The sequence below is a fragment of the Sus scrofa genome, chromosome 8 (assembly GCF_000003025.6).
Source record: "Sus scrofa isolate TJ Tabasco breed Duroc chromosome 8, Sscrofa11.1, whole genome shotgun sequence".
NCBI classification, from domain to species: domain Eukaryota; kingdom Metazoa; phylum Chordata; class Mammalia; order Artiodactyla; family Suidae; genus Sus; species Sus scrofa.
This window is the reverse complement of record NC_010450.4, coordinates 36961194-36976475: the sequence shown is the minus strand read 5'-3', so window position 1 is coordinate 36976475 and position 15282 is coordinate 36961194. Positions and strand designations below refer to the sequence as shown.

The 15282-nt window shown below is 34.6% G+C and overlaps 1 long non-coding RNA gene across 1 annotated transcript in view; it reads left to right on the top strand.

Moving 5' to 3' along the window:
- LOC110262083 overlaps positions 437 to 15282 on the top strand; it is a 32285-nt gene continuing 17439 nt past the window's right edge. Inside the window, exon 1 of the long non-coding RNA XR_002346626.1 lies at positions 437 to 1112. This is a non-coding gene — a long non-coding RNA (uncharacterized LOC110262083). The remainder of the gene's footprint in view (positions 1113 to 15282) is intronic.

Genomic DNA, 15282 nt, shown 5'->3' with positions numbered 1-15282 from the left:
CCCAGAATCTTGGTGTATACACATCTTCTCTCAATTATTCAATTAAATAGTAATCTAGGTACTCCTATAACTGAGCAGGACTCTATGGGGCCTTCGCAGGATCGACCTCCACCTACATCTTCCGCCTGCCTTTTGTCTATAGAAAAAGCTCAGTCAAAAAATAAATTTAATCATAGAAGTGAGAAAATGCCCAAAGAAAGGAAAACAGTCAAGCAAGACAAAATAAGACTTTAGTCATTCAACAAAGTCAAGGACCTTTAGTTCTTCTTCAAGGACTATGTAGATAATACTCTACATAGTAGAGTGATAATGTGTTGATAATGTGTTTTCAAGCTGTTTTGCAGACTGCAATTCTCATCAGGTAAAAGACATTAACTAAATGCCCACAAACAAATAGACCCCAAACCAGCTGAAACCAGAAGGTTGATGATTCTGACTTCCCATTAACTCACCACCAACCACTCAGAAGAATGCCCATGAGCTGACCACACCCCACTCCTTGAACACTGTAAGACTCCTCACTACCGCCTTCGGGGTGGGATGCACAGTTTAGAGGGCACTGCTCTGCTGTGGTTCCCTGAGTCTGGCAGAGAAATGAAGCTATTCATTTTTACTTCACCCAAAACTCTGTCTCCATGATTCAGTTCTGTGCCGGTGTGCAGAAGCCAAGTTTAAGCAACACTCCTGAGCAGGAATTCCATAGGTACGATTAAGTTATGAAATCAATTGATTACCAAGAGCGGGATTATCCATGTGGGTGTTAACGAATCACAAAACTCTAGGTCTGAGTCAGAGTCATGAGAACTTGATGCACCCTTTCTGGCTTGGAGATGAAGGAGGCCTTGCAGCAAGAGATGCTGGTGGAATGTCAGACCAAGGAGCAGTCCCAGTGGACAGTCAGTCAGAAAGGAAACCAGAGACCACAGTGTTAAAACTGTAAAAAACTGAATTTTTCGTGGAATATAAATTGCTTTGAAATTAAACATGGAAGCTGACTTCTCCCAGAACCTCCAGAAGAACTCAGCCTGAGGGACCCCTCTGAGTCAGATTTGTGTTAACCCTGAGCAGACCAGCCATGTGGTACCAGGCTTTTGACCTACAGAAATGGTGAGGTAAGAATTTTTGGCTGTATTAAGCTATTACATTTGTGGTAATTTGTTACTAAGCCATTAAAAAAACACACACACATCTAAACATTCAGTCGGCCTACTGCCATGTAAACAATGTTTCTAAGTAATAGCCACATTATAAATCTTGATGACCATGTGGTAGTTTAACAATTTTAGTAAAATCTTTGTATATTTACTGCTTGAACACTGTTTTAGTTATATATTACACTATATTAATATATTAGAGTTGACTTAATCTTTTCCTCATGTGCATTTTTAAATGTTATCATAAATACTGCATTGCTTTTAGCCCTTTTCTTCTTGTAACCACTGGAAGAAAAACCAAAACAATTCCAACCTTTAGCGTTTTTCATGTAATGGAAGTCACCTGACGGCTGGTAAGAAATCACAGTTTTAAGTAATGATATTCATCTGACCTAATGATGTTCTGGTAGAATAATCATGACAAGAACAATTAGCACTCATCCATTGTGGACTATTTGCTCATAATTGTGCACATGATATAGATGATCTCATTTAACCCTTATAGCAATCCAAATGCGGTAGATATTATTTTTATCATTCTCATTTTATAGATGATGATACTGTGAATGAATCAAAGTAATGAAATTATTTCAATATCAAACAGCTAATAAATGGCAGCATCAGCCATCTACTCTATGCTGTGAAGCAAATACCCCAAGAAGGAGCCAGAGACAGTAAAAACAATAAGGAAGAAGGATTATTACAATAGCTCGAGGGAAAAGAACTAAAGTCAGATAGTATTTAGCATGGAGGGGAAGTAATAGACTAGTACAAAATTTCATAAGCATAATGGAGACATCAAATTGTTGGAAAGGTCAGGACTTAGAGACTTTTGAAAGGTGCTTGAGGAATTATACATGTATTCGTACATGTATAGATCTTAACATTCTACATATACATTAATTCCATTTTTTCATTTGAGCTTCCCAACAACTTTAAACATTAGGAGCATTTCTTCTGGGGCCAATGTTAACTTAATCGGGCTTCTTAATTTTCTTAAAAGATGTCAGATCTATCTCTTTTCAATTCATATGGATCTCCTTTTAATAGGTAAAAGAGAAGATTTATTTATGCTTCAGGTCCTTGTTGAAGCATAGAACCCCTCTCTGCTGCACAACTCTTTGCAAAAGTTGCACTGTAGAAAATAAATTATGTGGAGGTCTACTTCATGCATTCATTTGTTTAGTCATTTACTTCTCAAGTATTTATTGAAATTTACTAAGTGTCAAACAATATGCTAACCGCTGGTGGTATAATAGTAGAAAAGACAGCACACTGAGTCCTCTTCCACATGGAATTTGTCAATTGATCTATCCATTGACGGTTGCAAATTATCATCCCTGGTAGCCAGATTCAATTCATAAATGATGTATTGGTTCAGTGTTCACTATATATGTTTAATTTATATAGCTTTTATTGGGATATATGTTTTCCAGTTGGTCATAAACCCTAATAATTCTTTTTTGACTAATAACCAGGATTGTATTTGTCAGTGTTTGCCAAAGAGTCAAGATTTTCACTGCAGAATTAAGGAAAAGTATTGGTGACTCTGCATACTTGAATCCTAATGTTTAGCATGCCCCAGTTGGGATCAGTTTCACTGAATTGGGTTTTAAATGATGCCTTCCACTTACATGGAAGGATATAGTGTAAGAAGTCATAAAATATTCATGACCACAGCTGTTATTGGGCTGCTATGAGGATGGAGCCTACTGTATCATTCCGAATCTTATGAATGAAGACCTGTGGGAAAAAAATTTTCCCAGATCCTAATACTCTGAAAGTTCATTTCCTGAATAGCTTATATCTCATGGGCAAGAAGAATCCTAAAGTTCATTCACTTCCCTATTAGCCACTGGGAATCTTAGAATTATAGGTATAATTCAGCTGTAATCATTATATAAGATCCTAATGATCTGCTTGTTGATATATTAAATTTCTCCCTGATGCCTTAGAATTCTAAATCTAATTTTCCTTTGTCATTATTTTAAAAACTGGTATCTTATACTACGTAGGTAGATAGATAAATATATACAGTGTGTAAGCTGTTTTGACTAATTGTTAGAACCAATTGGCAAAAAAAAAAATTCAAAATAATATAGAAAAATCAATAATTGAAAAATTTTAAATATCATAGGTCCAGACATTCTAGTTTTTTCCCCAAATCAACCAATCCTCTTAAATCAGATCTTCCCACTTCAAGAATCAATTTAGTTTCGTGTGTGTGTGTGTGTGAAAGCTGCACCTGAGGGTCATTGGTCATCCTATTATCCTCTACTGATAAGTCTTAGGGAAACAAAAAATTATCATCCAACCAGGATGGAAGTGTCTCAAGGTCAAAAAACCTTACACATATTCTTAGTGACTAAATATGCTTATTGATAAACATTTAGAGTAAGAAGCTTTGAATTGCTACTTTGAATTGGGATCAAACTTGAAAATGATAGTTTCTCTTTCAGACTGGTCCTTCTTATTTATTTATTCTTGTAAATACTGAGTCCAGACAGATAATATATAAGTTAAAGCTGTTTTTGATAAGTCACGTCAGGGATATTATGTAGCTTTAATGTAGACGGCACACTGTAAGGGGAAGATTAATAATAGAGATTTTGTTTTAAAAATACATATTTTCACCTTTTTAAAAAAGAATGTAACTAAAATTCACTTCCATTCAGTTTTGCTTCAATCAAATTTATTGAGCATCCATTTTGTGCCCAGCAAGTATGAAACTCTGCAGTCCTTTATTATCCGTCTTAAAATCTTATTTAAATGACTATATTATCTTGGATATATGTAGAAGAAAGTTAATAATAATTGTTTGGAAGTACTGCAAAGTAGCTTCCTTCCTGTGAGGACAAAATAAATGCACACACTAACTTTACTCTCCATTCCTCAGAAATTGACCTCACTATAAAAAAAAAGTTAAGCATATAGTAAAATTAATGTTTCAAATTAGTGAGTAAATGATAGCTTTTCCAATAAATATTAGGACAATTGTATCTTTGGAAAATAATAAATATAAACACCCCCTTACCCTTTTGGCTAAAACAAGTTGCACTGTCAGCCTACACAACCGGCACAGCAACTTGAGATCCGAGCCGCTTCTGCAACCTACACTGCAGCTCATGGCAATGCTAAATCCTTAACTCCCTGAGCAAGGCCAGGGACCGAACCCATGTCCTCATGGATACTGGCCAGGTTTGTAAGCCACTGAGCCACAACAGCAACTCCAAAATCAACTATTTAAATACATGTTAGTAGCATTCCTATACACAGCAGTTACTAAACAAACAAGCAAATGTTATTCCACTACAAAAATAGCAAAAATTCTGATGTATCTAGGAATATCTGGGAAAAAAAAGTAAGAGCTTTATAGAGAATTCTTATAACATTGAAGGACATAAAATGAGACCTATAAATGGAAAATTTGTGGTCAGGAAGATCCAATGTTATAAAGATGTCAATTCTTTATATTATAAATATAATGTAAGAAATATAATCAATTTAAATCATTCTTATATTTATATTGGAAATTAAAAAGCAATTCTAAAATTCAAACGTAAAAGTGAAGAGTGGAAAAAAGACAAAATTTGGAAGACTAAAAAAGGGAGTATATGAGGACACTTGCCTTTGAAATATCGACTTATTGAAATATTGAAATTAAACAGGGAGTTTCCATCATTGCTCAGCAGAAACGAACCTGACTAGCATCCATGAGTATGCAGGTTCAATCCCTGGCCTAGCTCAGTGGGTTAAGGATCTGGCATTGCCATGAGCTGTGGTGTAGATCGCAGATGCAGCTTGGATCCCACCTTGCTATGGCTGTGATGTAGGCCAGCAGCTACAGTGCTGATTTGACCTGAGAACTTCCTTATGCCATGGGTAAGGCCCTCAAAAAATAAATAAATAAATAAAAGAGAGAGAGAAATTAAGAGTTTCTATGTAGACTGGATTTCATGCACAGACAGTAAAAAAAAAAAAATACAATCAAATAAAGAGCATCAAGACATTCTTCTATTTTAGGAAAAGTTGGAGAGGATGAGCTATTCAATAAATGCTGTAGTGCCAACTTATTATCCATTAAGGGAAAAAAGTTTTTACCTCATTACATGTACAAAAATTTATTACAGGTAGATATAAATTCAAATATAAAACTAAAAATTCAAACCTTTAGAAAAATTGTACAGGAAATGTATTTATGATTTGAGTGTAGGTAAACAAAAGTATAAACTACAAAGAGAAAGACTGATAGTGATCACCACATAAAAATGTGAACTTTAAATCAAAAGGCTATTAATATAGTGAAAAGTCAAGTTGTACACTGAAAGCACATATTTTCAGCAAATTTGACTGCCAAAAGAGTAGTATGAAGAATTTATCAGGAAAGAAAAATCACCTACAAGTAAATGAAAGAGAAAGACAAAGAGCTACTCTGATAGAGGAATTGCAAATTAAAACAATGATACACCATCTCAAATGTATCAGATATGAAAAATTTAAGAATGTCAAATACTGGTTAGAGAGGCTCATATACATAGTTTCAGGAGGCATATAAATGGATGAACAACTTGTAAAGCAATTTGTGCATATCTGATAAAGTCAAAGATGCACATGCCATTTGGCCCAGAATTTCCACCACTAGGAACACATCCTAGAGAGATACTCATGCAGTCTAAGAATGTAGATTGCAGTGTTGCTTCTAACAGTGTAAAATTGGCAGTGAGCTAAATATTTATCTAAAGGGGATAAATAAGGATATAGGTACACAATGAAATGTAATAGTCAAAATATATGTGTCTATATGTTTTAACACAGATAAATCCCACTACGAAGCATTAAGCAAAAACAAAACAAAAGAGAGCTGGGTATGGATCAAAATGAATGCGATAACTTTAGTAAAGTTAAGACACTTGTAGTGCAAAAATTAGAATACATATTATTTTGTATATAGATACATACTTAGAGATAACGTATAGATAAATAGATGATAGATATGTAGGTAGATGGAGGTCTATGGTAAAAATAGACAACAGGATAGGAAGGGTATTCGGTTTTAGGATATAAAACATGCTTCAAATTAATCTATAATACTTTATCCAAGATAAATTACTCAAGCAATGAATGAAAACAGGATATGTGGGTGTTCATTATCCACTCCATATTTTCCAGTATTTGATTTTATAAAAACTAATTAAAACAAGTGACAAACTGGGAAGATATATTTGCAGTTTATAATTTTTAATGTTGATACGCATCAATAAGAGAAAAAAATCTAGTAAGTAAATGGGCAAGTGATTGCAGCAAGCATATCACAAAAGAAAGTTTCCAAAAATTAAAAGTTTTTCAACCTCTGTAGTTAGTAATCAAATTAATTACAATTTAAAAAATTTGAAGTACCTTTTTTTTCACTTTTTTTTTTTGCCATGCCTATGGCATGTAAATTTTCTGGATCAGGGATTGACCACTCTCCCTGCCCCTAGAGCCACTGCAGTGGCAATGCCAGATCCTTAACCTGCTGGTCCACAAGAGAACTACACTAGTTTGTTATTTTAAAAATATTTAAACTCAAGTATCTTGAATGCTGTGGAGAAATATGATTTCATATACTTTGGGGGCAGGATAAATTATCACAATCTATCTTAAGTACTAACAGCCATGTCATATACTATTTTCTGAATCTGTGGAATTTTCATTCTGTTTAATTGATCAACATTTCTGATTTAACCTAACATTATATAGACATGATACATATATATTATGATATATGTACCAGATATGTGATGTATATTATATATAAACATTATATTAATCACATTCAATTATAACATGTAAAACAATATATAAGTATACATACATAAGCATATATATTACATGTACGATATATATATACATTGTGAAATGCTTACTAAACCAAGTTAATATATCCATCACCTCACATAGTTACCTTTTGTGTGTGGGTGTAATGAGAACACCTAAGATCTACTCTCTTAACAGATTTTAAGTATACAATACAATAATTATTAACTATAATCATCATGATGTATTTTAGTTTCCCAGATCTTGCAGTTGGTCAAAGAATACAAACTTTTCGTTTATAATATCATATATTTTATCACAATCACTTTTAGTAAGATTTGAATTTTGGTAAGGTAGCCACACTATTATTGAAACAGATGTCGTTTGTTATGCTTTCACATTTTATTTTGTAGAATAAGTATGGTATTAACTTCTTTAGATTATAATATCTCATGTAACTTTGTTATTACAGTGAATATACTAATTAGCTTAAGTAGTATTTTTATCTGTGTTAATGGAAATAGTCTTATTTCATTTTTTGGATGTGAATTTATTCTCTAAAAGTTTACTCTTTTCTTACGAAAGTGTCTTATGCTTCAGATTATATTAATAGCCAGTTATTTAACAATTTTTAACTGCTAATATAAAAAATTCCTTTTTTCTTTGTATTTCTCAGCTCTTCTTATTCACATATTATAATGTGGACTTTTGAGAAATAAAACATATCATGTATTACGGCCTCTTTTCATGTAATATTACCTCTTTTTCTTTTCCCTTTTTCTTTTTTTTTTAGGGCCTCACCCATGGCACAAGGAGGTTCCCAGTCTAGGGGTGGAATCAGAGCTGTAGCTGCTGGTATATGCCACAGCCACAGCAACACAGGATCCAAGCCACATCTGCAACCTACATCAGAGCTCACAGCTTAACCCACTGAGCAAGGCCAGAGATCAAACCTGTGGCCTCATGGATGCTGGTCAGATTCGTTAACCTCTGAGCCACAACAGGAACTTTACCCCTTTTTCATTTTACCTTTTAATCATCATGCCATAAAATTTTATAAATTATATTATTGTAAATAATTCACATTTTATTCTTTCCTTACATTTATACTTCTGTTTAAAATCTTCTTAAATTTCTAATTTCCATATTTCTATTTTCCATATTTCTACTATTTCCAGTATTTGGAGTGACTATAAGGTAATTTTTTTTTGTTTTAAGAATTGGAATGGATTAGCAATGAGATCCTGCTGTGTAGCACTAGGAACTATGTCTGGTCACTTATGATGGAGCATGATAATGGGAGAAAAAAGAACGTATACATGTATATGTAACTGGCTCACCTTGCTGTACAGTAGAAAATTGACAGAACACTGTAAACCAGCTATAATGGAAAATAAAAATCATTGTATAAATTAAAAAAAGAAAAAAAAATTCTACCCAAATAAATAAATGATTTCTTGTTTAAAAGTGCATAGTAGAGCTATTGCAATTACTGCTTCTATTTAAAATACTAATTTTATGTTTTAGTAAGAATAATTAACATTTTTATGGGTTTATTATTTATCAATCCTATTTTAACCATTTGACATTTTTAGTGCTTATAATATGAGGTAGTGATACTATAATTAGTTCTGTTTTACAGATGAAGTAACTGAGACACCAAAAGTTTAATATATATATCCTAGAGTGTCAAGAAAGACACCTCAAAAGACTGAAACTTTCTGCTAGACCTTAAATTCACAGAGTTAAGTGCTTTGGAAAAGTTGGGGCAGGTGCAAAACACAAGCAAAGGCTTTGACTTATGTGGTTGATGGAGTAAAGTATTTTAGAGGGAATTGGAAGGAAAATTTGAAAAACCTAGACATTTGGACAAATCATTGAATGATTCAGTACAATTCTTTAATTAAATAATACTTTTCTAAGTGAAAAAAAACAAATTTAGAAAACCATCCTCCTTTTTGGAGATAAAGTCTAAATCACCCAAAATTCTGAGCAACTAAGTCTTTTCTTCAGTCAAGAGTCACTTCTACCATATGCTAAAACTAAGTAAATATGGGTGGAATATTTGGAAGATGCAGGCATCTGTCATTTCCTTTAATTAGAAATGTGTTAACCATTGGCATGGAATTTTTTTGTTTGTTTGCTTTTCAGGGCCACACCTGTGGCATATGGAGGATCCCTGGCTAGAGGTCGAATTGGAGCTACATCTGCTGGCCTAACCCACAGCCACATCAACGTTAGATCTGAGCCATATCTGTGACCTACACCACAGCTCATGGCACTGCCAGGGCCTTAACCCACTGAGGCCAGGGATTGAACCAGCAACCGCACGTTCCTCGTCAGTTTCATTAACCGCTGAGCCACTATGGGGAACTCCTGGCATGTAATATTTCTAATGCATGTTTAAGAAATACTGTTAATATAGACCCTCACATGTAAATATAGGCAGATAATGAAGGGTCAGCAAATCTTTAAGGAAAATCAGCATCATGAAGATAAAGGAATAAATTCCACAAGGAGAAAATTAAATCTCATGGAAAGTAAGGCTATGTTAAAGCAAATAGACTAGTTTGAGAAAGATTTGCATATATACAGCATGTCTAACTAGAAAAAGAAACTGTTGGGCAAAAACAAAAGTCAACAATAACAGCAAAAATAAAAAACAGAGTCTCTAAGAATTTGAAATGAAATTGTTAAGTTTTAAAAGAAAATTTGATAGACGAATGACACAATTGAAGATTTTATTAGTGACCCAGATAATAGAATCAAGTAACTATCAAGATTGCATTGCAAAAGACAATATAGAGTCATTGAAAAGAGATTCAAAAGTTACATAAGGAAAAAATAGAGAAAAAGAAGAGCAAATAGTAAAGAAATAGTAATGTCCTAGAAGTGACAAAAATTATTAGTTTTATGATTGAACAAGCTGGTTGAATGTTAAACAGCATAATTAGTCATAGTCTGGTGAATTTTCAGAACATTCTGGATAAATCCAGAATTCTCTTGAGAAAAAGAATCATGTCATTTTCACAGAAAAAATTCTCATTTTTGTCAGCAAATTTAGTAACAAATTATTTTTTAAGGCGTAAAACAAGCAAATTTATGAACCTGTACATCTGAAATTATTATCAACAAATTTAGTACAGGAAGCCAATGAAATGACTTAAAACATCTGACTTTCAAGTGCTAATTCTGTATTCTCACAAACTAGCGTTCAGTTTTGTTGATAATATAAAGTCATTTTTAGACATAAAAGGACAGAGAATGGTGTGCCCACGAAAAATCCCTTCAGCAAGAATTACCTAAGGATTACTACAGCTAAACAAAACATCAATACAAGAAAGAGGAAATTAAGGCATAAAATTAAGTGATAAGCAGATAAACCAATAAAACAAATTATTCCCTGATTTTTAGGTTAAATGCAGTGAAATCGAAAGCAATTAAGAAATTGTTCTGAAGCTACAGCAAAAGTGACACATAAAACATTTACGTTAGAGGGGTGCCATGACATTGACTGGTTGTCATGAAATATACGAAGGAGGAGATATTTTGAATAAGCCTTACTTTTTTAAAAATTATGAAATAAAAACAAGCTATAATTTATTTAATGCTTACTATGTGCTAGGCACTGTTGTCTTTTTTCCCCGCATTAAGTCATTTACACCTAAGATCTTTAAACTCTGGTAATACTGTCTTCATTTTTCAGATTTTTTGGAAGGAGAGAACAGATGGGAAAAGCAACTTGCTACTGGTCACACAGCTTAGATATCAAAGAGCCAGGGTTCAAGCTCACAAAGTCAAAATCCAAAGCAAGTAATATTAACTACTAAGCTACACTGCTTCTGATGGAGAAAAGGTAGAGCACAGAGTGAAATATCCAATAATTGAAATCTGAACTTAACAACAAATTAATTATTTGAGCTCTGAGAGATACTAGCCAGTTATTCCTACCTAATTTTAACCTCTCTTTAGAACTCTATGGATAAATGTGCACACGGTTCTAAAGCAGTGTGAAAAATTTCAATTTAGAGATTTGTCAGCTGCTCTTCATGAGATAATCAAGATAAAGGTATTCAGTCATGAGGAAGTATGTTGCCAATATTCCACAGAAGTCAGTGTGTGTGTGTGTGTGTGTGTGTGATCTAATAAATTATTAGACTTTATTTTAATTTTTATTTTTTGCTGTTTATAGTTACTCCTTCCTATTTTATATATTCATATATATTCCTATTTGTTTCCAACCATTTCTTATTTATTTGGATTTAGCTCTTAGGTAGCTTCTTGCAGTGGTTTTCACAGTATAATTCTCCTAGAAGTCGATCTTGTATTTTCTTACTATTTCCCTGAAGTAATAGTGCATGCAGTATTCAGTTAAGAAAATGTTTGTTTCTAATTTTCCCAAGAGTTTGAGTAAAAACATAAATAATGCAAACATCAGTGAAGCATCAGAGTTATGGAAGTATCATTGAAGGTGTGTATAATTTTATATAGTTGCCAGAGGCATAAAACTTTTCTCTGACACTTTTGTCATATCTGGAGCATGATGCCTAATAAATACTCCTTTAGACTCTTTGGGCTTTCATACCAGCACGGAATTTGACAATCTGACCCAACACTCTCTTTTCAAGGTGAGATATGGTGAGATATATAGAAACTGTATGACCTGAAGAAGGTCACACATCTCGTAAATTACAGACCTAGAAATCCATTCTAAGTCAGTTAACTCCAATCATCACTCTTTCCAAATGCCTTATCATTCTTTTCTCCAGCCAAATAATAATAATAATATTAATTCTGGTATTTCTAAACCCCTGCTTTTAAAACTGTCCATGTTATTTATCAAAAGTTAAACTTCCTAATAATAACAGATTGGACATTTTAGCACCTAGTTTAAAAACTGATTCTACTCTCATATCATGTCAACTGAGGAACATTATTTTGTTCATTAAATTGTCAGCATAACAGAAATTTTGTCACCTAAAGGAAGGTAAAGAACATTTCTGGATTTGATTTTCCTTTTCTTCAAAAATTATTAAGCAATTTTGTAATTCACTGTCACTATGTCACTTTAGTGATCAATTCAAATGATTATGGTTTTTCCAAAAATTTCTATTAAATCATTTTTAAAAGAGCTTGAACATTTTTGATGAGGTGGAAAAAATAATAGAAAATATAGGCTTGACTTTTCACTCAGTACCCAAGAATATGAAATTTTTATAGGGCAAATGTGAAGCATTTTTAAAGAATCTCTGGCTTTCGTAGCCTTGTTCATTATGCTGTTGAAGGCAGCATGCTTTATCTGGGGACAAAGGGAACCACAACCCTGTCTATTACCTTTATTGTATATATTGTTTTTCCTTCATTGAACTCCTCCCCTATTGCCACACATTCTATATATAATTAGTGCTGAATTTATCTCATTTTCTGTATAAACAGAAGCAAGTCTTTGACATGCTGGATTCTGTCACTGCAGTGCTTCTCTGCCCATCTCATACTCAAGGATGTCAAGATATAGTTCTCCCTAATACTCCAGCTTCTGTAGCATTTGATTCAAATCTCTATTTGAACATCTTCCTCATAGTTCTATAATTTGCTGGACATATGTTTTCCTGCTAGGTTGTATGGTCCAAGAAAAATATCTGTGGTAGAATATACAAAAAATCCCGATACATTGTTCAAGATCAAATATATATCTTGAATAAATGAATGAATAAAATGAAGAGAAGAGGAGTTCCAGTTGTGGCGGGGCAGAAACAAATCTGACTAGTATCCATGAGGATGTGGGTTCGACCCCTGACCTTGCTCAGTGGGTCCGGGATCTGGTGTTGCCCTGAGCTGTGGTATAGCTTGCAGATGCGGCTCAGATCGATTGTTGCTGTGCCTGTGGTGTAGGCCGTCAGCTGTAGCTCTGATTCGAGCCCCTGGGAATTTCCATATGCTGCAGGTGAGGTCCTTAAAAAAAAGAGAGAGAGAAAGAGTGAGAGAGAAAGAATCATATAAATAGAAAAACCTTAATGTATTGTCTTGTTAATCAGAGAGAGTAAACATTGCGAAAGTAACTGATGCCTATTCATAGTTTATATAGTACATTGATAAACAGCAGACTAATAGCTGCCGATTAAAGCAGATACTTAATGGCAACACTATCTGATTAAGGCTCTGAAACCATTTGCTCTCATTTTTGCAACTCAGTAATTCCCTTGAAGTTAGGGTGACTATGACATGTTCCAAGCAATAGGATGTCAAGAAGAATGTTGTGGGTTACTTTTTGGCTAAGGTGGTTACACAGCTAGTGTACTTACCTTTATTTTCCTCTTTCTCCCACTTCAATGAGAGTAGAAAACCAGAAATCTAAAATAGAGAAGCCACATGATGGAAGAAGCTGAGACCCCCTAAGTCAGAATTTGGAGAAATCTATTCAAAATTTAAATGAGTAAATGACATTGGACCTTACGTGTGGGAGGAATAAACTTTTGTCTCATTATGCTGTGCATTGTTTGTTACAGAAGCTAGGGTTAATTACCATGGCAATGTATAATCATCAGTAATCTCAAAGACATAATATAAAAGGCAAATTGCATACTATATATAAAAATATCAAAAGCATGCTAAATAAACTTATAATTTTGTATGCATATAAATAATGTTACAAATATGTGTGGAAAAAAGAACTACATTTAAGGATGAATATCAATTTTAGTGAAGTTCTTGGGAAGTTTCAATTGTATCTGTAATGTTTTTATTAAACAAGTTCTATATACATTTTCACAAAATGTTAGTATTTAATAGAGCTGAGTGTGGAGCAGGGTACCTTTGTTTTATAATTTTCTGGTTTTTTTCCCCTTGTATTTTGAAATATTAAAAAATCAACTTTTAAGGCTTGGGAGGAGTTTAGAAAGAAGTATATAAATCATGGGGAGAAAATCGGTCCATATTCATCTAACATATAAAATTAGATGTAAGCACAAATCACAAAACTCTGAAAAAGGCACGTCTTGGTGTTCCCACTATGGCTCAACAGTAATGAACCGGACTAGTATCCATGAGGATGCAGGTTCAATCCCTGGAGTTGCTCAGTGAGTTAAGGATCCTGCGTTGGGGTGAGCTGTGGTATAGGACGCAGACATGGCTTGGATCTGGCGTGGCTGTGGCTGTGGCTGTGGCCAGCAGCTACAGCTCAGATTTGACCCCTAGCCTGGGAACTTCCATATGCCACAGGTGCCGCCCTAAAAAGACAAAAAAAAAAAAAAAAAAAGTATGTCTTTCTCCTTTACTGAGAGTGTATTTTACTTAGAAAGTATAAACCTATGAGTTGCCCCAGGGTTGGAACAGTTTAAAAATACAAAGTGAAACAGAGATTAGTCAGATTTGTAAACCCCAACACAAATTGTTGGAACACACTCACCACAGAGAACAGGTAAGCTTGCCCAAAACAGGTCTCCCTGGGAACCGTCTGGGACAGCTCTGCTTTCCAGTCAAGCGTAACTATTTGGCCCCATCTGGGACCTACTCTTACCCATTCCTGCACCTCGTTTTTAGCCCCAGGCGAGCAGATGTCTTTGGCTCAGCCCCACATTGGTCTTGCTGCCAGCTTTCTTAGTATTTGCTGCTCAAACAGTTCATAGCTGGGCTGAGTGCCTATGACAGCCCCCTCAGCCCAGGGCAGGATCACAGTTGCAGGCTTGGTGTGGATTTGCACAATCAAGCCGAAAAAAAAAAAAAAAAAAAAAAAAGCCACCCTGACACACCTCTGGTTTATTCCTGCAGCAGCAATGGACACAGTTGCAGTGGTTCACAAACTGGCCCCCGTAAAGGAGGGCAAGGAGAGACTTGAAGAAAGAGGCAGATTGCCCAGGATTGGTGGCTGCAGGTTTCATAAACAAGGGACATCCCATGCGAGGCTTGTTTTGGGTGGCTGCAAGACAGGTAGATTTCATACATGCTCCCCAGAAACTTAAAACTTTATACAGAGGTCCTAATGGGTTTCAGTCACATATTGCATCCAAACAGTCTCAAAAACACTCCACCGCATCAAGGCTTTGCCACTGAAACAACTCCCAGTGTGGACACGGTGGGCAGAATGTACATTTCAGGAACAGAGAGGGGGTGAGAAGCCCCAGTCAACCAGGAGTCCTGTCCTTTCCATGACCTCCTCCAACAACTTGGAAAGTCTTTGAAGTTTTTCTGAGCCTCCCACATCCTCTTTTGGAAACTTGCCCATTCATGTTGCATGTTCTTTCATTTTTTAGGTAGCTTGGCCACCTGTGAACTCCATTTGCCATTGAAACTGCAAATTGTCTAATGCCCTCATTTTCACCTTGACAAAAACTTA